The following is a 22,981-nucleotide window of genomic DNA, read 5'->3' as shown; positions in this document are numbered from 1 at the left end:
TCGTGAGTACCGTCGCGGGGGCGTGGCCGTTCCCGCAGCCACGACCGTCATCGATCTAGAACTCGATTGCGCGGGGATCATACTTACAGCGAGTCTGAAGGGTGGACCACGGTTGGTAAACGCCACCATTAGTACCAATGCTAAAGCTCCTTTCTCTGAACGTCCGTGGGCTTGTATCACCCACTAAGAGTGACCTGATCCTAAACGAATTATCTCGCCTAAGTTGCGATTTGATCTTATTACAGGAGACTCATGTTTCAAACAAACGTCAAGCTGATGCTTTTTCTCGTAAATGGCCCGGTAAATGTTTTTGGTCCTTCGGGACGGGCAGGTCGGCTGGTGTAGCCCTGCTCACCCCTCCGAATTTTCCAGGAACCATCTCTCGCTTTATTTTTGATTCAGATGGTAGAGTCTTAAGTGCATTGGTACTTTTTGGGGCAGCAGCGGATTAATGTCATTAATATTTACGCTCCAAACACCGTTACCCGACGCAAGCACTTTTTTCAAAATCTGCATTCCTTTTTTCTATCCCCTATTCGGATAGTGGCCGGTGATTTTAATTGTATCGATAATCCTCTCGACCGTCTTGTCCTAGTTGATGATTCTCTTCCTGATAAGTCAGTCCTTAAATCCTTCATTTCAGACTGTTCTCTTGTTGATATTTGGCGCAGACGGAAACCCTCGTGGGTTTCCTTCACTTGGGCCAATACCGGCTATTCTCAAGCTTCGCGCCTCGATCGCTTTTTGATTTCTCGTTCCCTTGTTCCGCACGTTCGAACCTCCGATGTAATGCCGTGTGTTTTTTCGGACCACGATTTTGTTCGTCTATTTTTGTCTCTCGACAATTTTTCTTGTCCCCGTAGCGGTGTTTGGCGGTTTAATACAAGTTTCTTGTCCGATGAGTCTTTTAAGAGCAAAAATGTCTGCGTTTATTGCTTCCTTTAAGGAGCGTGTCTCCGACTTCGATTTCCCTTGGTGCTTGGTGGGAGGCTTTAAAACTTGGCATTCGTAGGTTTTGTATCGAGTTTTGCGTTAATAACAAAGGCAGATTAATAGTGAACGCAGTTCTTTGACCAAGCGCTTGATCCACGCAAAGAACTCTCTGGCCTCTGGTGGCTCCCAGGCCGCTTCTGAGGTCAGGGATCTTGAAAGCGCCCTCTCTTCCTGGTTTCCCAGGAAGCGGAGAGGCGCAAAAATTCGTTCACGTGCCAAGTGGGGTTGAAGAAGGAGAACGGCCGACTAGATTTTTTTTCCGCCTCGAGAAAAAACGTGCTGAAAAGAATTCCATGGACTGCCTTCTGGATGCCAATGGCGTCGAGAAGACGTCCCAACACGATTTGGAATTAGTCCTTGTAGATTTCTATAAGTCATTGTTTGCCAAGGATACCTTGGATCTTTCTGTTCAAATGGATTTAATTAATGACCTAGACCTTTCTCTGTCGAATGCTGAACGAGAGAGCTGTGAGGGGAGTTGACAAAAGACGAGCTTTTTTTCAGCTGTTAGCGGTCTTCAAACCGGCAAGTCCCCAGGGTCTGATGGTCTCCCAACCGATTTTATGTTGCTTTCTGGGGGGATCTTGGTGATGCCCTTGCTCGTGTTTTGAATGAGGGCTTTCATCGGGTTCCCTCATTGACTCTCAGCGAGAGGGCCTCTTGCGTCTGATACACAAGAAAGACGATAAGCGCATGCCGAAAAACTGGCGCCCCATCTCTTTGCTAAATACCGATTATAAAATCGCTTCTAAGGCTATTACCGAGCGTCTCAAGCCTGTAATGTGTTCTATTGTTCATCGCGATCAGTCGTGCTCTGTAGTTGGGAGATCTATCTTCTCTAATCTCCTTCTGATTCGTGACACCCTCGACATGATTAGTAAAACTAACGAATCTGGAAATACTTGTGACCTTAGACCAAGAAAAGGCCTTTTGACCGTTGTCGACCACGCCTTTCTCATGCGCGTTTTGTCTAAGTTCGGTTTTGGTCCCTTTTTTGTCAATGGGTGAGTCTCTTTTATAACAATGTCTTTTCGCGCATTATTTGTAACGGGTCTCTTTCCGCCCCTGTTTTTTTGGGGAAGGGGTGTTAGGCAGGGTTGTCCCCCTCTCCCCCCTTTTATACGTGCTGGTTTCTGAAATCCTGTCTACCCAAAATTCGAAAAATGTCCGGACATTGTTGGCTTTCTCCTCCCTGGTGCGGCTGGCTTACAATTTAAGATTTCTCAGTACGCTGACGATGCAACTTGCTTTTTGAAATCGGAAAGTTCCCTATGTCACCTTTTGCGAGTGGTTCGCAGGTTTGAAATAGCTTCGGGAGCAAAACTTAACACGACTAAGACCGAGGTGGAGGGTGAACGGTGCCTCCCCCCTTTGGTTTAAAGTGGGTCTCTAAAATTAGGATATTGGGTGTTTTCTTTTCTAACGGTCTGGTTTCTGTCGAGTCAGACAACTGGAAAACCTAAGCTAGATAAGCTCGAAAATGTTATCAATTTGTGGAGACAAAGGGAACTTTCTTTTGTTGGCCGCACAATGATTATTAATGCCTCGGGGCGAGTAGGTTTTGGCACGTTGCCAAAATCCTCGCACCTCCGCGATGGGTGTGTGACCGCTACAAACGTCTTGTTTGGCCTTTCATTGGAAAGGCAAAATGGAGAACGTGAGTCGACAGCGCTGCTGTGCTCCTTTGTCTTCTGGCGGCCTTGGTGTCGTCGACTTTCAGACCAAGTGTGCCAGCCTGCGTCTGTCCTGTTTTTTAAGTCTTCGAGATGACTTCGGTTCTGATAAATGGCATTTTTTGGCCCGCTTCTTTCTTGGGAATTGTCTTTTTAAGTTTGATCCTTGCTTCTCTTTCGCGAGCAATTCCGTCCCTTCTTCTTCGGATCCCTCCCTGTGTTACCGTCAGTGTCTTGCTTTGTTTCACTCTCTGTTTGAGCGTCATGGGTCTGTGCCTGATGATTTATCTTGTAAGAACATTTATTCCTTGTTGTCTGTATTTCCGTCCCCTGCTCCAACATGCGCTAGTTTTTGGGGAGCCGTTGTTGGCCGCCCCATAATCCGGTGGGTGTCCGTGTGGCGAAAGTCTCGTCTTAAGTTTATCGAGAATTATAAAGTGATGTTTTCTGGCTCCTCTTACATAATGCAGTTCGGGTGCGATATAACCTCAAGTTTGGGGTTATATTGCCTCCGACCGTTGTGCTGTTTGTTCTCGTATTGAATCCCCTTGTCATTGTTTTGTTGCATGTCGTAGGGTCGTTCATGTCTGGAATTCTTTACGCCCTTTCTCTCTCGTCTCCTTGGTTCTCCCCTTGTGCTGTCCTTTTCTTCTGTTTTGTTTCCCTTGTCCCCTATTTCGTCGTCCCCGGGGTACCGTCTGTCTAGTTATCTCATTGCGACTATCGTTTACTTCGTTTGGCTGGCGCGAACCTTGCGACTTTTCGAAACAGCTCTCTTGGCTCACGTTCTATTATTAACATGATTATTAAAGATATTAAGTTGCGTATCTTAGGCGAACCTGTCTCTAGAGTTAAAGATTTTTGGTCGACGGTAGTGTAATCTGTTCTGTTGATTGTAACGGTCGTCCTATTTTTCACTTTTAGTTCTTTTTGTTCATTAGATAGTTCAGGTAGGCAATTGCACCTTGCACCTTGCTTTGAGATGGACTCTGTTTACCTTTTTGCACCGACGCACTGTAATTATTAGCTGCTCCAGTACCTTCTTGTAATCAGGTCTTTTTACCTGGGCCCTTAGGCCCTTGTAAATAAAATTTTATCAAAAGAAAAAAAAAAAAAATCTGTTCTTATCAGCTTAATATCTGATACGCTGCTCATCGAGCAGCTCATATATTAAACTGATTTTTTGGAACTGGGCCGTGGAAAAGAGGCTTGCCTCGTCCCGGCCACGGGTTGCCTCGGTATAGCACTACCTCCGAGTGTGGCCCACTTCCTCCGGGGAAGAAAATAAACAATGAAAGTGAAACACAACAGACTGACCAGCTTCCACCTTCTCTTGTCTTCCCTAGGAAGGAGGGAGTCATCCGGCCTGCCTTACCGGTTCTGGGACGACAAGAAGCCACCACAAGCTATGTGCAGAGCAGTTGCGTTTTGCGGTCCATGGGAAGGCTGAAAAAAGTTCATACTTACCTGACGCTCTTCATTGGGTTGTTGACGCCAGCTAGTATCACTGCCATTGTGAGCTCGTGAGGGCTCGGCAGCCGGTTTGTGAGTGCTCATAGTGTTTTCACTTGTGTGCTTGCATTCTATTCCTTCACTTGCGGTGCTATCTTTAATAGCTCTTCGGGGCTAGATAGCTTCTCTAACGCTTGTGGTGCTTCTGGGTCCGCTTCAAAGTTGAGTTTCGGCTCTCCTGCGATTGGCCCAGGATGCCTACCTCCAGTACGATCCAGTGCCCGAAAAGCCTGATGGCTTTTTTTCCGGCTGAAGTTTTCCGTTCCGTGGGCTCGTCCCAAGTCCTCCCCCGCCTCTTGGAGAGCGTGGAGAGAGATCAGTTGTCCTCCGTCCAGTTCCTCCGAAATGGAGCAGTTCGTCTCTCCTTCAAGGAGATCCAGTCTTGTCAGTCCACCATAGAACGTGGAATACGTTTTGGCGACTACCAGCTTCGTCTTACCAGTGCCGACACCTCGTCCCGTCTGGTGTATCTCCGGGATTGTCCGTTTGAGGTCCCAGACGATGCCGTCCGTGCGTTCTTCTCCTCCTTTGGGCAGGGTTCATTCTGTCCAGAGGAGTGAGCACCATGGTTTTCCCCGGCCTGAGCGATGGCAACCGCCTTGTCAAGATGTCTATGTCTAAAGGACGTTCCCGGTGATGTACGTGTAGCTGGCTTCGATTGCCGTGTTTGGTATCGTGGTCAGCCCCCCCTACTGTGCCATCTGTAGGAAGATCGGTTCAACGAAGTCGTGCTTGCCCGCTCAGTGGACGATGTCGGCGCTGTGGCCAGTCTGGTCACATGGCCCGTGAATGTAGGAACGCCTGGGGGCAGCCTGCACCTCAACGGCCTCCGGAGTTCTTCCGGCGTCTTCTCGTAAAGAGGAGCAGGCTGGGGTTCCGGCCCCTGATTGCCAGTCCCCCTGGCACAGAGGCTGTGGAGGATCCGGACGTAAGCCGGATGCTGTCGTAGACGATGCTATGGAGGAGGTTCGGCCTCCTCTCCTGCCGAGTCCGGTGGGCGCAGGTGCAAACCTGTTGCCCTCCGACGATGACGCATCTAGGGTCGTAATCCTCCCTTTGGAGTTTACTCCAGGTGAGGATTCGGAGTCGGATGTTCTCGTTAAAGAGTCTTCTGGCTCCCCCCGGCAGCGCAAGCCTAAGCGGAGGCGGAAGCGTAACCTCCCAAAGATCGGTACTCCTTCCTTCAGCTGGCGCATCCTCGGATGACAGATCAGCCGTTTGGATATGGATACCGACCGTCGCGAACACCGTACCGCCAAGTTCTCCATGAGTACCTATGAGGAAGTCTGGTGCGATGTTGCCACTTGGGAGATCATTCGTGGGAATGCTCATTCCAACAGTCTCGATGAACCGCTTGCCTGGTTTGTCGAGGAGTTCCGCTCCTCCGGCGGCTGCTCATCGAGCAGCTCATATATTAAACTGATTTTTGGAACTGGGCCGTGGAAAAGAGGCTTGCCTCGTCCCGGCCACGGGTTGCCTCGGTATAGCACTACCTCCGAGTGTGGCCCACTTCCCTCCGGGGAAGAAATAAACAATTGAAAGTGAAACAACAGACTGACCAGCTTCCACCTTCTCTTGTCTTCCCTAGGAAGGAGGGAGTCACCGGCCTGCCTTACCGGTTCTGGGACGACAAGAAGCCACCACAAGCTATGTGCAGAGCAGTTGCGTTTTGCGGTCCATGGGAAGGCTGAAAAAGTTCATACTTACCTGACGCGGGAGGCACTGTGATCAGGGAGGCAGTCCTCTCAAGGTGAGGCTCTTTCATTGCACTTCGATTGGGTTGACCCTTGCGATTACCCCAAATGTGGGTAACTCGAGCGTATAATTTCTGGTAGTGGGGACCTGCGTTCGCGCTAGTCCCCGCACCCACCTCGTCGGGAAAGGAATGGCACTAATGCGATGGTTTGTTGGTGTGATTTCAGTCAGTCAGGCAAGCATGGAAAGATGCCCTGTCCTGTCGTTTACTGACGGGACGGGACTGAACGGAACGGAGTAACCAAGGACAAGGTGAGTTTGCCGTGAATTGAAATCTCGTTGAATGTTTGAGTTATTTGGTGGGTGCAGTGCGGAGCGGAACCTCACTTCATTTCTTGCATTCTTCGTTGCTGCAGAGAAATCATCGAGGATAGATCGATCGACGAGTGAAACAAGAAAGTACCGGAGGGCAGATGGAGCACTTATCCTCTTGCATCGTTTGCAAAACGTAAGTAGATGTATGTTTGCAATGTTCGATCGCCTATCTGTAAGCGTGATAGATTTCTTATGCCTCCCTTGTACTATGTTGCCTTCTGGCGATCCGGCGTGCATTGAGTAACATGAGAAGTGGCCAGGGCAGTTGGCGTTACATTTCTGTGGCCAACACGCACGTTGTCGTTTCTCTGTGTTATGAATTAATTGAATTGTTATCGCGAAAGTAAATGTATTATACTCAGGAAGGATAGTGACTTATTTTCTGAATAATGTTGTTCACCCTTTGAACAAATGGGGCCTGAATACTGTCCGTGTTGAGCAGAGAACAGTGAAAATGTCAACTCCACCAAGTCACGTTTTCGCTAGATCAATTTTATAATTTTCTAGCCGTCGTTGTATGCACATGTTCCCCACTAACTAGTTTGTCTTTTCATCCAATGCATAACAGTGCGTCAATTTCACACTTGCCGTGTCCTGTTCTTTGCTCAGACAAAAAGATAGCTTTGATGTCATAAACGTTGGTTTGATAAGATCTCGCGCGCACGCGCTCCCTCGGGAATATAAGTTCGCCTTTCCCGTGTGAACTATTTTGTTTTTGTTGCATTTCTCATTTTTGACATTTGCTTGACATGTTGTGTTTTAAAAAAAGCTGTATTGGAACTTTCTTTGGTGGGGGGAACTGAGATTCTTTGAGATGATGAAGTGGATAGAACGAAAAAGGGAAGCCTACAACACGGGGTATTCCCAGGCGGTCTCCCATCCAAGTACTAACCCCGCCCGACAGGGCTTAACTTCGGTGATCGGACGAGAACCGGTGTTTTCCCTGTGGTATGGTCGTAGACAAGTCATTTGCCGTGAAAATTTACTCTTTTATAAGAGGAAAGTGAAAAAGAGGTCGGAGGAAACACCATGTGGATTTGTCCTCTTGCCGTCAACGCAAATGCCATGCAGTCCTGGTGGCTGTGGCTGCCTGCCGTCCGTCCGTCCATCCACTGTACAAGTAGACAATCGTTGTGTGCGCCGGCCTCGTTTTCAGGTTGGCTTTGTAGATTCCCTACTTGGGACGGATGACAATCAGACCACCATATCTCGCGACCAGGAGACTAGCAGCACTCCGTCTGCTGCGAGCATGTTATGGCATCGGCTTCTCGGCCTTTTGGCTAAGATCAAGTGTAGTATCTGTTCTTATCAGCTTAATATCTGATACGCTGCTCATCGAGCAGCTCATATATTAAACTGATTTTGGAACTGGGCCGTGGAAAAGAGGCTTGCCTCGTCCCGGCCACGGGTTTGCTCGGTATAGCACTACCTCCGAGTGTGGCCCACTTCCCTCCGGGGAAGAAATAAAACAATTGAAAGTGAAACAACAGACTGACCAGCTTCCACCTTCTCTTGTCTTCCCTAGGAAGGAGGGAGTCACCGGCCTGCCTTACCGGTTCTGGGACGACAAGAAGCCACCACAAGCTATGTGCAGAGCAGTTGCGTTTTGCGGTCCATGGGAAGGCTGAAAAAGTTCATACTTACCTGACGCGGAGGCACTGTGATCAGGGAGGCAGTCCTCTCAAGGTGAGGCTCTTTCATTGCACTTCGATTGGGTTGACCCTTGCGATTACCCCAAATGTGGGTAACTCGAGCGTATAATTTCTGGTAGTGGGGACCTGCGTTCGCGCTAGTCCCCGCACCCACCTCGTCGGGAAAGGAATGGCACTAATGCGATGGTTTGTTGGTGTGATTTCAGTCAGTCAGGCAAGCATGGAAAGATGCCCTGTCCTGTCGTTTACTGACGGGACGGGACTGAACGGAACGGAGTAACCAAGGACAAGGTGAGTTTGCCGTGAATTGAAATCTCGTTGAATGTTTGAGTTATTTGGTGGGTGCAGTGCGGAGCGGAACCTCACTTCATTTCTTGCATTCTTCGTTGCTGCAGAGAAATCATCGAGGATAGATCGATCGACGAGTGAAACAAGAAAGTACCGGAGGGCAGATGGAGCACTTATCCTCTTGCATCGTTTGCAAAACGTAAGTAGATGTATGTTTGCAATGTTCGATCGCCTATCTGTAAGCGTGATAGATTTCTTATGCCTCCCTTGTACTATGTGCCTTCTGGCGATCCGGCGTGCATTGAGTAACATGAGAAGTGGCCAGGGCAGTTGGCGTTACATTTCTGTGGCCAACACGCACGTTGTCGTTTCTCTGTGTTATGAATTAATTGAATTGTTATCGCGAAAGTAAATGTATTATACTCAGGAAGGATAGTGACTTATTTTCTGAATAATGTTGTTCACCCTTTGAACAATGGGGCCTGAATACTGTCCGTGTTGAGCAGAGAACAGTGAAAATGTCAACTCCACCAAGTCACGTTTTCGCTAGATCAATTTTATAATTTTCTAGCCGTCGTTGTATGCACATGTTCCCCACTAACTAGTTTGTCTTTTCATCCAATGCATAACAGTGCGTCAATTCACACACTTGCCGTGTCCTGTTCTTTGCTCAGACAAAAGATAGCTTTGATGTCATAAACGTTGGTTTGATAAGATCTCGCGCGCACGCGCTCCCTCGGGAATATAAGTTCGCCTTTCCCGTGTGAACTATTTTGTTTTTGTTGCATTTCTCATTTTTGACATTTGCTTGACATGTTGTGTTTTTAAAAAAAGCTGTATTGGAACTTTCTTTGGTGGGGGGAACTGAGATTCTTTGAGATGATGAAGTGGATAGAACGAAAAAGGGAAGCCACAACACGGGGTATTCCCAGGCGGTCTCCCATCCAACAGTACTAACCCCGCCCGACAGGGCTTAACTTCGGTGATCGGACGAGAACCGGTGTTTTCCCTGTGGTATGGTCGTAGACAAGTCATTTGCCGTGAAAATTTACTCTTTTATAAGAGGAAAGTGAAAAAGAGGTCGGAGGAAACACCATGTGGATTTTGTCCTCTTGCCGTCAACGCAAATGCCATGCAGTCCTGGTGGCTGTGGCTGCCTGCCGTCCGTCCGTCCATCCACTGTACAAGTAGACAATCGTTGTGTGCGCCGGCCTCGTTTTCAGGTTGGCTTTGTAGATTCCCTACTTGGGACGGATGACAATCAGACCACCATATCTCGCGACCAGGAGACTAGCAGCACTCCGTCTGCTGCGAGCATGTTATGGCATCGCTGTGCTCGGCCTTTTGGCTAAGTGTACCAATTGGCCTTAGTGGGAGCTACACTTCGTGGACCTCTTCGTCTGCGCCCGCCAACACTTATGGAAGAAGACACAACCGCCGCTGTTCTTGCTGTCCCTGAAGATGCTAGCACTGCTGAGGTTATCCCCCCCACAATTGTGAGTATGGATGCTGCTGACGCGGATATGAATGCTGATGCTGATGCTGATGCTGGCGCTGATGCCAATGCCACTGATGAAGTTCCTGAAGTTCCTGATGGTGAAGAAGCCTTCACGCCCGAGCTCTTCTCGCCATTGGAGTCTGAAGTTGTTGTCCCACAAGCGCTGGCAACATGGCTAAAAGTGGTGTACGTTTCTGTGCTTCTCCTCGTGAGATTTGGTCCCACTCGCCAGACAATCGTGGAGTGGCTCTTAAGAAGGGATTCTCCGTGTTTTTTAAGTTGGACTCTCCTTCCAACAGCCAAAAGATCTTGTGCAGTTTTTTGATGAAGCTGGCGTTGATATCGACTCCATTGTGTCCATCCAGTATTGCGCTTCTAACAAAAATTGGGTCGTCACCTTTAGATCAGTTGCGGCAAAAGAAGCTGCGCTCCGTATCCCCCACCTCGATATCGAGGGGTCACGTGTTCTTATCGGTGATAGGCAGAATGCTGTAACCTTGGTGAAGCTTTACGAAGCTCCGGTGGAGCTCCCGGACTCTGTTTTGATTGGCCGTTTATCCACCTATGGCACTGTTCTTTCTTTTCGTAGGGATCGTTCCGGCGATAGCCTGTTCAATGGGAACCGCACTGCCCGGATGCGTCTCAGTAAACCCATCCCTTCCTCTGTTCGAGTAGTGGGGCGAATTTGTTCGGATCTGGTACCCTGGGCAGCCACAGACCTGCAGGCGCTGCGGGGCCCTTGGGCACTTCGCCGCCGTCTGTCGGTCTGTGCGCTGCGCCACTGCGAAGAACCTGGCCACTCGTCAAGATCCTGTCCGTGTGACCCTATGTGCTCCATTTGTATGAAGCCTGATCATTTAGCAGCTGCGTGCCCGTTCCTTATCCACAGTGCTGATGTAGACCCGTCATCTTCTGGTCCTCGTGCGCGTCCTCGTGAGTCTTCCGAGCCCTCTTCCTATGCTGCTGTTGCCTCTCGTCCGCCTGCTCCAGCTCCGGTTCCTGCTGCTCAGCCTCCTCCAGTCAGTAAACCTCCCCAGGTGCAGAGACGCCCCCTAGCTCCGAGCCCCTGTCCCCCCCCGATGCGGCTCATAAGGAATCTAGTGATGCAAGTGATGAATCTAGTAGTGAGGAGTCTGGTTCTGAGTCTGTTTCTGGGTCCTCTCCTCAACAAGGAAAAGGCTGGGATGATCAAGTTGAACGTGAATCTAAAGGATCTGGTAGGACAAGTAGTCATGTTGGCCGCCGTGATCGGGAGCGAGAGCGCGGAGCGGGAGCGGGAGCGGGAGCGGGAGCGGGAGCGGGAGCGGGAACGGGAACGGGAACGGGAACGGGACCGTGACCGTGACCGTGACCGTGACCGTGACCGTGACCGTGAACGTGAACGTGAACGTGAACGTGATCGTGACCGTGATCGTGAGTACCGTCGCGGGGGCGTGGCCGTTCCCGCAGCCACGACCGTCATCGATCTAGAACTCGATTGCGCGGGGATCATACTTACAGCGAGTCTGAAGGGTGGACCACGGTTGGTAAACGCCACCATTAGTACCAATGCTAAAGCTCCTTTCTCTGAACGTCCGTGGGCTTGTATCACCCACTAAGAGTGACCTGATCCTAAACGAATTATCTCGCCTAAGTTGCGATTTGATCTTATTACAGGAGACTCATGTTTCAAACAAACGTCAAGCTGATGCTTTTTCTCGTAAATGGCCCGGTAAATGTTTTTGGTCCTTCGGGACGGGCAGGTCGGCTGGTGTAGCCCTGCTCACCCCTCCGAATTTTCCAGGAACCATCTCTCGCTTTATTTTTGATTCAGATGGTAGAGTCTTAAGTGCATTGGTACTTTTTGGGGCAGCAGCGGATTAATGTCATTAATATTTACGCTCCAAACACCGTTACCCGACGCAAGCACTTTTTTCAAAATCTGCATTCCTTTTTTCTATCCCCTATTCGGATAGTGGCCGGTGATTTTAATTGTATCGATAATCCTCTCGACCGTCTTGTCCTAGTTGATGATTCTCTTCCTGATAAGTCAGTCCTTAAATCCTTCATTTCAGACTGTTCTCTTGTTGATATTTGGCGCAGACGGAAACCCTCGTGGGTTTCCTTCACTTGGGCCAATACCGGCTATTCTCAAGCTTCGCGCCTCGATCGCTTTTTGATTTCTCGTTCCCTTGTTCCGCACGTTCGAACCTCCGATGTAATGCCGTGTGTTTTTTCGGACCACGATTTTGTTCGTCTATTTTTGTCTCTCGACAATTTTTCTTGTCCCCGTAGCGGTGTTTGGCGGTTTAATACAAGTTTCTTGTCCGATGAGTCTTTTAAGAGCAAAAATGTCTGCGTTTATTGCTTCCTTTAAGGAGCGTGTCTCCGACTTCGATTTCCCTTGGTGCTTGGTGGGAGGCTTTAAAACTTGGCATTCGTAGGTTTTGTATCGAGTTTTGCGTTAATAACAAAGGCAGATTAATAGTGAACGCAGTTCTTTGACCAAGCGCTTGATCCACGCAAAGAACTCTCTGGCCTCTGGTGGCTCCCAGGCCGCTTCTGAGGTCAGGGATCTTGAAAGCGCCCTCTCTTCCTGGTTTCCCAGGAAGCGGAGAGGCGCAAAAATTCGTTCACGTGCCAAGTGGGGTTGAAGAAGGAGAACGGCCGACTAGATTTTTTTTCCGCCTCGAGAAAAAACGTGCTGAAAAGAATTCCATGGACTGCCTTCTGGATGCCAATGGCGTCGAGAAGACGTCCCAACACGATTTGGAATTAGTCCTTGTAGATTTCTATAAGTCATTGTTTGCCAAGGATACCTTGGATCTTTCTGTTCAAATGGATTTAATTAATGACCTAGACCTTTCTCTGTCGAATGCTGAACGAGAGAGCTGTGAGGGGAGTTGACAAAAGACGAGCTTTTTTTCAGCTGTTAGCGGTCTTCAAACCGGCAAGTCCCCAGGGTCTGATGGTCTCCCAACCGATTTTATGTTGCTTTCTGGGGGGATCTTGGTGATGCCCTTGCTCGTGTTTTGAATGAGGGCTTTCATCGGGTTCCCTCATTGACTCTCAGCGAGAGGGCCTCTTGCGTCTGATACACAAGAAAGACGATAAGCGCATGCCGAAAAACTGGCGCCCCATCTCTTTGCTAAATACCGATTATAAAATCGCTTCTAAGGCTATTACCGAGCGTCTCAAGCCTGTAATGTGTTCTATTGTTCATCGCGATCAGTCGTGCTCTGTAGTTGGGAGATCTATCTTCTCTAATCTCCTTCTGATTCGTGACACCCTCGACATGATTAGTAAAACTAACGAATCTGGAAATACTTGTGACCTTAGACCAAGAAAAGGCCTTTTGACCGTTGTCGACCACGCCTTTCTCATGCGCGTTTTGTCTAAGTTCGGTTTTGGTCCCTTTTTTGTCAATGGGTGAGTCTCTTTTATAACAATGTCTTTTCGCGCATTATTTGTAACGGGTCTCTTTCCGCCCCTGTTTTTTTGGGGAAGGGGTGTTAGGCAGGGTTGTCCCCCTCTCCCCCCTTTTATACGTGCTGGTTTCTGAAATCCTGTCTACCCAAAATTCGAAAAATGTCCGGACATTGTTGGCTTTCTCCTCCCTGGTGCGGCTGGCTTACAATTTAAGATTTCTCAGTACGCTGACGATGCAACTTGCTTTTTGAAATCGGAAAGTTCCCTATGTCACCTTTTGCGAGTGGTTCGCAGGTTTGAAATAGCTTCGGGAGCAAAACTTAACACGACTAAGACCGAGGTGGAGGGTGAACGGTGCCTCCCCCCTTTGGTTTAAAGTGGGTCTCTAAAATTAGGATATTGGGTGTTTTCTTTTCTAACGGTCTGGTTTCTGTCGAGTCAGACAACTGGAAAACCTAAGCTAGATAAGCTCGAAAATGTTATCAATTTGTGGAGACAAAGGGAACTTTCTTTTGTTGGCCGCACAATGATTATTAATGCCTCGGGGCGAGTAGGTTTTGGCACGTTGCCAAAATCCTCGCACCTCCGCGATGGGTGTGTGACCGCTACAAACGTCTTGTTTGGCCTTTCATTGGAAAGGCAAAATGGAGAACGTGAGTCGACAGCGCTGCTGTGCTCCTTTGTCTTCTGGCGGCCTTGGTGTCGTCGACTTTCAGACCAAGTGTGCCAGCCTGCGTCTGTCCTGTTTTTTAAGTCTTCGAGATGACTTCGGTTCTGATAAATGGCATTTTTTGGCCCGCTTCTTTCTTGGGAATTGTCTTTTTAAGTTTGATCCTTGCTTCTCTTTCGCGAGCAATTCCGTCCCTTCTTCTTCGGATCCCTCCCTGTGTTACCGTCAGTGTCTTGCTTTGTTTCACTCTCTGTTTGAGCGTCATGGGTCTGTGCCTGATGATTTATCTTGTAAGAACATTTATTCCTTGTTGTCTGTATTTCCGTCCCCTGCTCCAACATGCGCTAGTTTTTGGGGAGCCGTTGTTGGCCGCCCCATAATCCGGTGGGTGTCCGTGTGGCGAAAGTCTCGTCTTAAGTTTATCGAGAATTATAAAGTGATGTTTTCTGGCTCCTCTTACATAATGCAGTTCGGGTGCGATATAACCTCAAGTTTGGGGTTATATTGCCTCCGACCGTTGTGCTGTTTGTTCTCGTATTGAATCCCCTTGTCATTGTTTTGTTGCATGTCGTAGGGTCGTTCATGTCTGGAATTCTTTACGCCCTTTCTCTCTCGTCTCCTTGGTTCTCCCCTTGTGCTGTCCTTTTCTTCTGTTTTGTTTCCCTTGTCCCCTATTTCGTCGTCCCCGGGGTACCGTCTGTCTAGTTATCTCATTGCGACTATCGTTTACTTCGTTTGGCTGGCGCGAACCTTGCGACTTTTCGAAACAGCTCTCTTGGCTCACGTTCTATTATTAACATGATTATTAAAGATATTAAGTTGCGTATCTTAGGCGAACCTGTCTCTAGAGTTAAAGATTTTTGGTCGACGGTAGTGTAATCTGTTCTGTTGATTGTAACGGTCGTCCTATTTTTCACTTTTAGTTCTTTTTGTTCATTAGATAGTTCAGGTAGGCAATTGCACCTTGCACCTTGCTTTGAGATGGACTCTGTTTACCTTTTTGCACCGACGCACTGTAATTATTAGCTGCTCCAGTACCTTCTTGTAATCAGGTCTTTTTACCTGGGCCCTTAGGCCCTTGTAAATAAAATTTTATCAAAAGAAAAAAAAAAAAAATCTGTTCTTATCAGCTTAATATCTGATACGCTGCTCATCGAGCAGCTCATATATTAAACTGATTTTTTGGAACTGGGCCGTGGAAAAGAGGCTTGCCTCGTCCCGGCCACGGGTTGCCTCGGTATAGCACTACCTCCGAGTGTGGCCCACTTCCTCCGGGGAAGAAAATAAACAATGAAAGTGAAACACAACAGACTGACCAGCTTCCACCTTCTCTTGTCTTCCCTAGGAAGGAGGGAGTCATCCGGCCTGCCTTACCGGTTCTGGGACGACAAGAAGCCACCACAAGCTATGTGCAGAGCAGTTGCGTTTTGCGGTCCATGGGAAGGCTGAAAAAAGTTCATACTTACCTGACGCTCTTCATTGGGTTGTTGACGCCAGCTAGTATCACTGCCATTGTGAGCTCGTGAGGGCTCGGCAGCCGGTTTGTGAGTGCTCATAGTGTTTTCACTTGTGTGCTTGCATTCTATTCCTTCACTTGCGGTGCTATCTTTAATAGCTCTTCGGGGCTAGATAGCTTCTCTAACGCTTGTGGTGCTTCTGGGTCCGCTTCAAAGTTGAGTTTCGGCTCTCCTGCGATTGGCCCAGGATGCCTACCTCCAGTACGATCCAGTGCCCGAAAAGCCTGATGGCTTTTTTTCCGGCTGAAGTTTTCCGTTCCGTGGGCTCGTCCCAAGTCCTCCCCCGCCTCTTGGAGAGCGTGGAGAGAGATCAGTTGTCCTCCGTCCAGTTCCTCCGAAATGGAGCAGTTCGTCTCTCCTTCAAGGAGATCCAGTCTTGTCAGTCCACCATAGAACGTGGAATACGTTTTGGCGACTACCAGCTTCGTCTTACCAGTGCCGACACCTCGTCCCGTCTGGTGTATCTCCGGGATTGTCCGTTTGAGGTCCCAGACGATGCCGTCCGTGCGTTCTTCTCCTCCTTTGGGCAGGGTTCATTCTGTCCAGAGGAGTGAGCACCATGGTTTTCCCCGGCCTGAGCGATGGCAACCGCCTTGTCAAGATGTCTATGTCTAAAGGACGTTCCCGGTGATGTACGTGTAGCTGGCTTCGATTGCCGTGTTTGGTATCGTGGTCAGCCCCCCCTACTGTGCCATCTGTAGGAAGATCGGTTCAACGAAGTCGTGCTTGCCCGCTCAGTGGACGATGTCGGCGCTGTGGCCAGTCTGGTCACATGGCCCGTGAATGTAGGAACGCCTGGGGGCAGCCTGCACCTCAACGGCCTCCGGAGTTCTTCCGGCGTCTTCTCGTAAAGAGGAGCAGGCTGGGGTTCCGGCCCCTGATTGCCAGTCCCCCTGGCACAGAGGCTGTGGAGGATCCGGACGTAAGCCGGATGCTGTCGTAGACGATGCTATGGAGGAGGTTCGGCCTCCTCTCCTGCCGAGTCCGGTGGGCGCAGGTGCAAACCTGTTGCCCTCCGACGATGACGCATCTAGGGTCGTAATCCTCCCTTTGGAGTTTACTCCAGGTGAGGATTCGGAGTCGGATGTTCTCGTTAAAGAGTCTTCTGGCTCCCCCCGGCAGCGCAAGCCTAAGCGGAGGCGGAAGCGTAACCTCCCAAAGATCGGTACTCCTTCCTTCAGCTGGCGCATCCTCGGATGACAGATCAGCCGTTTGGATATGGATACCGACCGTCGCGAACACCGTACCGCCAAGTTCTCCATGAGTACCTATGAGGAAGTCTGGTGCGATGTTGCCACTTGGGAGATCATTCGTGGGAATGCTCATTCCAACAGTCTCGATGAACCGCTTGCCTGGTTTGTCGAGGAGTTCCGCTCCTCCGGCGGCTGCTCATCGAGCAGCTCATATATTAAACTGATTTTTGGAACTGGGCCGTGGAAAAGAGGCTTGCCTCGTCCCGGCCACGGGTTGCCTCGGTATAGCACTACCTCCGAGTGTGGCCCACTTCCCTCCGGGGAAGAAATAAACAATTGAAAGTGAAACAACAGACTGACCAGCTTCCACCTTCTCTTGTCTTCCCTAGGAAGGAGGGAGTCACCGGCCTGCCTTACCGGTTCTGGGACGACAAGAAGCCACCACAAGCTATGTGCAGAGCAGTTGCGTTTTGCGGTCCATGGGAAGGCTGAAAAAGTTCATACTTACCTGACGCGGGAGGCACTGTGATCAGGGAGGCAGTCCTCTCAAGGTGAGGCTCTTTCATTGCACTTCGATTGGGTTGACCCTTGCGATTACCCCAAATGTGGGTAACTCGAGCGTATAATTTCTGGTAGTGGGGACCTGCGTTCGCGCTAGTCCCCGCACCCACCTCGTCGGGAAAGGAATGGCACTAATGCGATGGTTTGTTGGTGTGATTTCAGTCAGTCAGGCAAGCATGGAAAGATGCCCTGTCCTGTCGTTTACTGACGGGACGGGACTGAACGGAACGGAGTAACCAAGGACAAGGTGAGTTTGCCGTGAATTGAAATCTCGTTGAATGTTTGAGTTATTTGGTGGGTGCAGTGCGGAGCGGAACCTCACTTCATTTCTTGCATTCTTCGTTGCTGCAGAGAAATCATCGAGGATAGATCGATCGACGAGTGAAACAAGAAAGTACCGGAGGGCAGATGGAGCACTTATCCTCTTGCATCGTTTGCAAAACGTAAGTAGATGTATGTTTGCAATGTTCGATCGCCTATCTGTAAGCGTGATAGATTTCTTATGCCTCCCTTGTACTATGTTGCCTTCTGGCGATCCGGCGTGCATTGAGTAACATGAGAAGTGGCCAGGGCAGTTGGCGTTACATTTCTGTGGCCAACACGCACGTTGTCGTTTCTCTGTGTTATGAATTAATTGAATTGTTATCGCGAAAGTAAATGTATTATACTCAGGAAGGATAGTGACTTATTTTCTGAATAATGTTGTTCACCCTTTGAACAAATGGGGCCTGAATACTGTCCGTGTTGAGCAGAGAACAGTGAAAATGTCAACTCCACCAAGTCACGTTTTCGCTAGATCAATTTTATAATTTTCTAGCCGTCGTTGTATGCACATGTTCCCCACTAACTAGTTTGTCTTTTCATCCAATGCATAACAGTGCGTCAATTTCACACTTGCCGTGTCCTGTTCTTTGCTCAGACAAAAAGATAGCTTTGATGTCATAAACGTTGGTTTGATAAGATCTCGCGCGCACGCGCTCCCTCGGGAATATAAGTTCGCCTTTCCCGTGTGAACTATTTTGTTTTTGTTGCATTTCTCATTTTTGACATTTGCTTGACATGTTGTGTTTTAAAAAAAGCTGTATTGGAACTTTCTTTGGTGGGGGAACTGAGATTCTTTGAGATGATGAAGTGGATAGAACGAAAAAGGGAAGCCTACAACACGGGGTATTCCCAGGCGGTCTCCCATCCAAGTACTAACCCCGCCCGACAGGGCTTAACTTCGGTGATCGGACGAGAACCGGTGTTTTCCCTGTGGTATGGTCGTAGACAAGTCATTTGCCGTGAAAATTTACTCTTTTATAAGAGGAAAGTGAAAAAGAGGTCGGAGGAAACACCATGTGGATTTGTCCTCTTGCCGTCAACGCAAATGCCATGCAGTCCTGGTGGCTGTGGCTGCCTGCCGTCCGTCCGTCCATCCACTGTACAAGTAGACAATCGTTGTGTGCGCCGGCCTCGTTTTCAGGTTGGCTTTGTAGATTCCCTACTTGGGACGGATGACAATCAGACCACCATATCTCGCGACCAGGAGACTAGCAGCACTCCGTCTGCTGCGAGCATGTTATGGCATCGGCTTCTCGGCCTTTTGGCTAAGATCAAGTGTAGTATCTGTTCTTATCAGCTTAATATCTGATACGCTGCTCATCGAGCAGCTCATATATTAAACTGATTTTGGAACTGGGCCGTGGAAAAGAGGCTTGCCTCGTCCCGGCCACGGGTTTGCTCGGTATAGCACTACCTCCGAGTGTGGCCCACTTCCCTCCGGGGAAGAAATAAAACAATTGAAAGTGAAACAACAGACTGACCAGCTTCCACCTTCTCTTGTCTTCCCTAGGAAGGAGGGAGTCACCGGCCTGCCTTACCGGTTCTGGGACGACAAGAAGCCACCACAAGCTATGTGCAGAGCAGTTGCGTTTTGCGGTCCATGGGAAGGCTGAAAAAGTTCATACTTACCTGACGCGGAGGCACTGTGATCAGGGAGGCAGTCCTCTCAAGGTGAGGCTCTTTCATTGCACTTCGATTGGGTTGACCCTTGCGATTACCCCAAATGTGGGTAACTCGAGCGTATAATTTCTGGTAGTGGGGACCTGCGTTCGCGCTAGTCCCCGCACCCACCTCGTCGGGAAAGGAATGGCACTAATGCGATGGTTTGTTGGTGTGATTTCAGTCAGTCAGGCAAGCATGGAAAGATGCCCTGTCCTGTCGTTTACTGACGGGACGGGACTGAACGGAACGGAGTAACCAAGGACAAGGTGAGTTTGCCGTGAATTGAAATCTCGTTGAATGTTTGAGTTATTTGGTGGGTGCAGTGCGGAGCGGAACCTCACTTCATTTCTTGCATTCTTCGTTGCTGCAGAGAAATCATCGAGGATAGATCGATCGACGAGTGAAACAAGAAAGTACCGGAGGGCAGATGGAGCACTTATCCTCTTGCATCGTTTGCAAAACGTAAGTAGATGTATGTTTGCAATGTTCGATCGCCTATCTGTAAGCGTGATAGATTTCTTATGCCTCCCTTGTACTATGTGCCTTCTGGCGATCCGGCGTGCATTGAGTAACATGAGAAGTGGCCAGGGCAGTTGGCGTTACATTTCTGTGGCCAACACGCACGTTGTCGTTTCTCTGTGTTATGAATTAATTGAATTGTTATCGCGAAAGTAAATGTATTATACTCAGGAAGGATAGTGACTTATTTTCTGAATAATGTTGTTCACCCTTTGAACAATGGGGCCTGAATACTGTCCGTGTTGAGCAGAGAACAGTGAAAATGTCAACTCCACCAAGTCACGTTTTCGCTAGATCAATTTTATAATTTTCTAGCCGTCGTTGTATGCACATGTTCCCCACTAACTAGTTTGTCTTTTCATCCAATGCATAACAGTGCGTCAATTCACACACTTGCCGTGTCCTGTTCTTTGCTCAGACAAAAGATAGCTTTGATGTCATAAACGTTGGTTTGATAAGATCTCGCGCGCACGCGCTCCCTCGGGAATATAAGTTCGCCTTTCCCGTGTGAACTATTTTGTTTTTGTTGCATTTCTCATTTTTGACATTTGCTTGACATGTTGTGTTTTTAAAAAAAGCTGTATTGGAACTTTCTTTGGTGGGGGGAACTGAGATTCTTTGAGATGATGAAGTGGATAGAACGAAAAAGGGAAGCCACAACACGGGGTATTCCCAGGCGGTCTCCCATCCAACAGTACTAACCCCGCCCGACAGGGCTTAACTTCGGTGATCGGACGAGAACCGGTGTTTTCCCTGTGGTATGGTCGTAGACAAGTCATTTGCCGTGAAAATTTACTCTTTTATAAGAGGAAAGTGAAAAAGAGGTCGGAGGAAACACCATGTGGATTTTGTCCTCTTGCCGTCAACGCAAATGCCATGCAGTCCTGGTGGCTGTGGCTGCCTGCCGTCCGTCCGTCCATCCACTGTACAAGTAGACAATCGTTGTGTGCGCCGGCCTCGTTTTCAGGTTGGCTTTGTAGATTCCCTACTTGGGACGGATGACAATCAGACCACCATATCTCGCGACCAGGAGACTAGCAGCACTCCGTCTGCTGCGAGCATGTTATGGCATCGCTGTGCTCGGCCTTTTGGCTAAGTGTACCAATTGGCCTTAGTGGGAGCTACACTTCGTGGACCTCTTCGTCTGCGCCCGCCAACACTTATGGAAGAAGACACAACCGCCGCTGTTCTTGCTGTCCCTGAAGATGCTAGCACTGCTGAGGTTATCCCCCCCACAATTGTGAGTATGGATGCTGCTGACGCGGATATGAATGCTGATGCTGATGCTGATGCTGGCGCTGATGCCAATGCCACTGATGAAGTTCCTGAAGTTCCTGATGGTGAAGAAGCCTTCACGCCCGAGCTCTTCTCGCCATTGGAGTCTGAAGTTGTTGTCCCACAAGCGCTGGCAACATGGCTAAAAGTGGTGTACGTTTCTGTGCTTCTCCTCGTGAGATTTGGTCCCACTCGCCAGACAATCGTGGAGTGGCTCTTAAGAAGGGATTCTCCGTGTTTTTTAAGTTGGACTCTCCTTCCAACAGCCAAAAGATCTTGTGCAGTTTTTTGATGAAGCTGGCGTTGATATCGACTCCATTGTGTCCATCCAGTATTGCGCTTCTAACAAAAATTGGGTCGTCACCTTTAGATCAGTTGCGGCAAAAGAAGCTGCGCTCCGTATCCCCCACCTCGATATCGAGGGGTCACGTGTTCTTATCGGTGATAGGCAGAATGCTGTAACCTTGGTGAAGCTTTACGAAGCTCCGGTGGAGCTCCCGGACTCTGTTTTGATTGGCCGTTTATCCACCTATGGCACTGTTCTTTCTTTTCGTAGGGATCGTTCCGGCGATAGCCTGTTCAATGGGAACCGCACTGCCCGGATGCGTCTCAGTAAACCCATCCCTTCCTCTGTTCGAGTAGTGGGGCGAATTTGTTCGGATCTGGTACCCTGGGCAGCCACAGACCTGCAGGCGCTGCGGGGCCCTTGGGCACTTCGCCGCCGTCTGTCGGTCTGTGCGCTGCGCCACTGCGAAGAACCTGGCCACTCGTCAAGATCCTGTCCGTGTGACCCTATGTGCTCCATTTGTATGAAGCCTGATCATTTAGCAGCTGCGTGCCCGTTCCTTATCCACAGTGCTGATGTAGACCCGTCATCTTCTGGTCCTCGTGCGCGTCCTCGTGAGTCTTCCGAGCCCTCTTCCTATGCTGCTGTTGCCTCTCGTCCGCCTGCTCCAGCTCCGGTTCCTGCTGCTCAGCCTCCTCCAGTCAGTAAACCTCCCCAGGTGCAGAGACGCCCCCTAGCTCCGAGCCCCTGTCCCCCCCCGATGCGGCTCATAAGGAATCTAGTGATGCAAGTGATGAATCTAGTAGTGAGGAGTCTGGTTCTGAGTCTGTTTCTGGGTCCTCTCCTCAACAAGGAAAAGGCTGGGATGATCAAGTTGAACGTGAATCTAAAGGATCTGGTAGGACAAGTAGTCATGTTGGCCGCCGTGATCGGGAGCGAGAGCGCGGAGCGGGAGCGGGAGCGGGAGCGGGAGCGGGAGCGGGAGCGGGAACGGGAACGGGAACGGGAACGGGACCGTGACCGTGACCGTGACCGTGACCGTGACCGTGACCGTGAACGTGAACGTGAACGTGAACGTGATCGTGACCGTGATCGTGAGTACCGTCGCGGGGGCGTGGCCGTTCCCGCAGCCACGACCGTCATCGATCTAGAACTCGATTGCGCGGGGATCATACTTACAGCGAGTCTGAAGGGTGGACCACGGTTGGTAAACGCCACCATTAGTACCAATGCTAAAGCTCCTTTCTCTGAACGTCCGTGGGCTTGTATCACCCACTAAGAGTGACCTGATCCTAAACGAATTATCTCGCCTAAGTTGCGATTTGATCTTATTACAGGAGACTCATGTTTCAAACAAACGTCAAGCTGATGCTTTTTCTCGTAAATGGCCCGGTAAATGTTTTTGGTCCTTCGGGACGGGCAGGTCGGCTGGTGTAGCCCTGCTCACCCCTCCGAATTTTCCAGGAACCATCTCTCGCTTTATTTTTGATTCAGATGGTAGAGTCTTAAGTGCATTGGTACTTTTTGGGGCAGCAGCGGATTAATGTCATTAATATTTACGCTCCAAACACCGTTACCCGACGCAAGCACTTTTTTCAAAATCTGCATTCCTTTTTTCTATCCCCTATTCGGATAGTGGCCGGTGATTTTAATTGTATCGATAATCCTCTCGACCGTCTTGTCCTAGTTGATGATTCTCTTCCTGATAAGTCAGTCCTTAAATCCTTCATTTCAGACTGTTCTCTTGTTGATATTTGGCGCAGACGGAAACCCTCGTGGGTTTCCTTCACTTGGGCCAATACCGGCTATTCTCAAGCTTCGCGCCTCGATCGCTTTTTGATTTCTCGTTCCCTTGTTCCGCACGTTCGAACCTCCGATGT

The 22,981-nt window shown here is 49.4% G+C and overlaps 12 non-coding genes and 2 pseudogenes across 12 annotated transcripts; 10 read left to right on the top strand and 4 right to left on the bottom strand.

The window, feature by feature from the left end:
- The first annotated feature begins 3,751 nt into the window (after positions 1-3,751).
- LOC138001610 (U2 spliceosomal RNA) lies at positions 3,752-3,938 on the top strand. The gene has a single exon (XR_011123288.1). It is a non-coding gene; the product is annotated as a U2 spliceosomal RNA (small nuclear RNA).
- A 1,589-nt stretch (positions 3,939-5,527) lies between these two features.
- Positions 5,528-5,693, top strand: LOC138001628 (U2 spliceosomal RNA; annotated as a pseudogene).
- Positions 5,694-5,877: 184 nt separating this feature from the next.
- LOC138001534 (U1 spliceosomal RNA) lies at positions 5,878-6,041 on the top strand. Its single transcript, XR_011123221.1, has one exon. It is a non-coding gene; the product is annotated as a U1 spliceosomal RNA (small nuclear RNA).
- Positions 6,042-7,091: 1,050 nt separating this feature from the next.
- LOC138001645 (5S ribosomal RNA) lies at positions 7,092-7,210 on the bottom strand. The gene has a single exon (XR_011123306.1). It is a non-coding gene; the product is annotated as a 5S ribosomal RNA (ribosomal RNA).
- Positions 7,211-7,508: 298 nt separating this feature from the next.
- LOC138001587 (U2 spliceosomal RNA) lies at positions 7,509-7,699 on the top strand. The gene has a single exon (XR_011123269.1). It is a non-coding gene; the product is annotated as a U2 spliceosomal RNA (small nuclear RNA).
- A 185-nt stretch (positions 7,700-7,884) lies between these two features.
- Positions 7,885-8,047, top strand: LOC138001557 (U1 spliceosomal RNA). Its single transcript, XR_011123242.1, has one exon. It is a non-coding gene; the product is annotated as a U1 spliceosomal RNA (small nuclear RNA).
- A 1,048-nt stretch (positions 8,048-9,095) lies between these two features.
- Positions 9,096-9,216, bottom strand: LOC138001659 (5S ribosomal RNA). Its single transcript, XR_011123320.1, has one exon. It is a non-coding gene; the product is annotated as a 5S ribosomal RNA (ribosomal RNA).
- Positions 9,217-14,848: 5,632 nt separating this feature from the next.
- LOC138001609 (U2 spliceosomal RNA) lies at positions 14,849-15,035 on the top strand. The gene has a single exon (XR_011123287.1). It is a non-coding gene; the product is annotated as a U2 spliceosomal RNA (small nuclear RNA).
- A 1,589-nt stretch (positions 15,036-16,624) lies between these two features.
- Positions 16,625-16,790, top strand: LOC138001627 (U2 spliceosomal RNA; annotated as a pseudogene).
- Positions 16,791-16,974: 184 nt separating this feature from the next.
- Positions 16,975-17,138, top strand: LOC138001533 (U1 spliceosomal RNA). The gene has a single exon (XR_011123220.1). It is a non-coding gene; the product is annotated as a U1 spliceosomal RNA (small nuclear RNA).
- Positions 17,139-18,187: 1,049 nt separating this feature from the next.
- LOC138001644 (5S ribosomal RNA) lies at positions 18,188-18,306 on the bottom strand. The gene has a single exon (XR_011123305.1). It is a non-coding gene; the product is annotated as a 5S ribosomal RNA (ribosomal RNA).
- Positions 18,307-18,604: 298 nt separating this feature from the next.
- Positions 18,605-18,795, top strand: LOC138001586 (U2 spliceosomal RNA). Its single transcript, XR_011123268.1, has one exon. It is a non-coding gene; the product is annotated as a U2 spliceosomal RNA (small nuclear RNA).
- Positions 18,796-18,980: 185 nt separating this feature from the next.
- On the top strand, positions 18,981-19,143 carry LOC138001556 (U1 spliceosomal RNA). The gene has a single exon (XR_011123241.1). It is a non-coding gene; the product is annotated as a U1 spliceosomal RNA (small nuclear RNA).
- Positions 19,144-20,191: 1,048 nt separating this feature from the next.
- LOC138001658 (5S ribosomal RNA) lies at positions 20,192-20,312 on the bottom strand. Its single transcript, XR_011123319.1, has one exon. It is a non-coding gene; the product is annotated as a 5S ribosomal RNA (ribosomal RNA).
- Between the last annotated feature and the right edge of the window lie 2,669 nt (positions 20,313-22,981).

This window comes from Montipora foliosa, chromosome 4, assembly GCF_036669935.1.
Source record: "Montipora foliosa isolate CH-2021 chromosome 4, ASM3666993v2, whole genome shotgun sequence".
NCBI lineage: Eukaryota > Metazoa > Cnidaria > Anthozoa > Scleractinia > Acroporidae > Montipora > Montipora foliosa.
The sequence above is the reverse complement of the archived record's forward strand: the minus strand, read 5'-3'. Positions and strand labels throughout refer to the sequence as shown.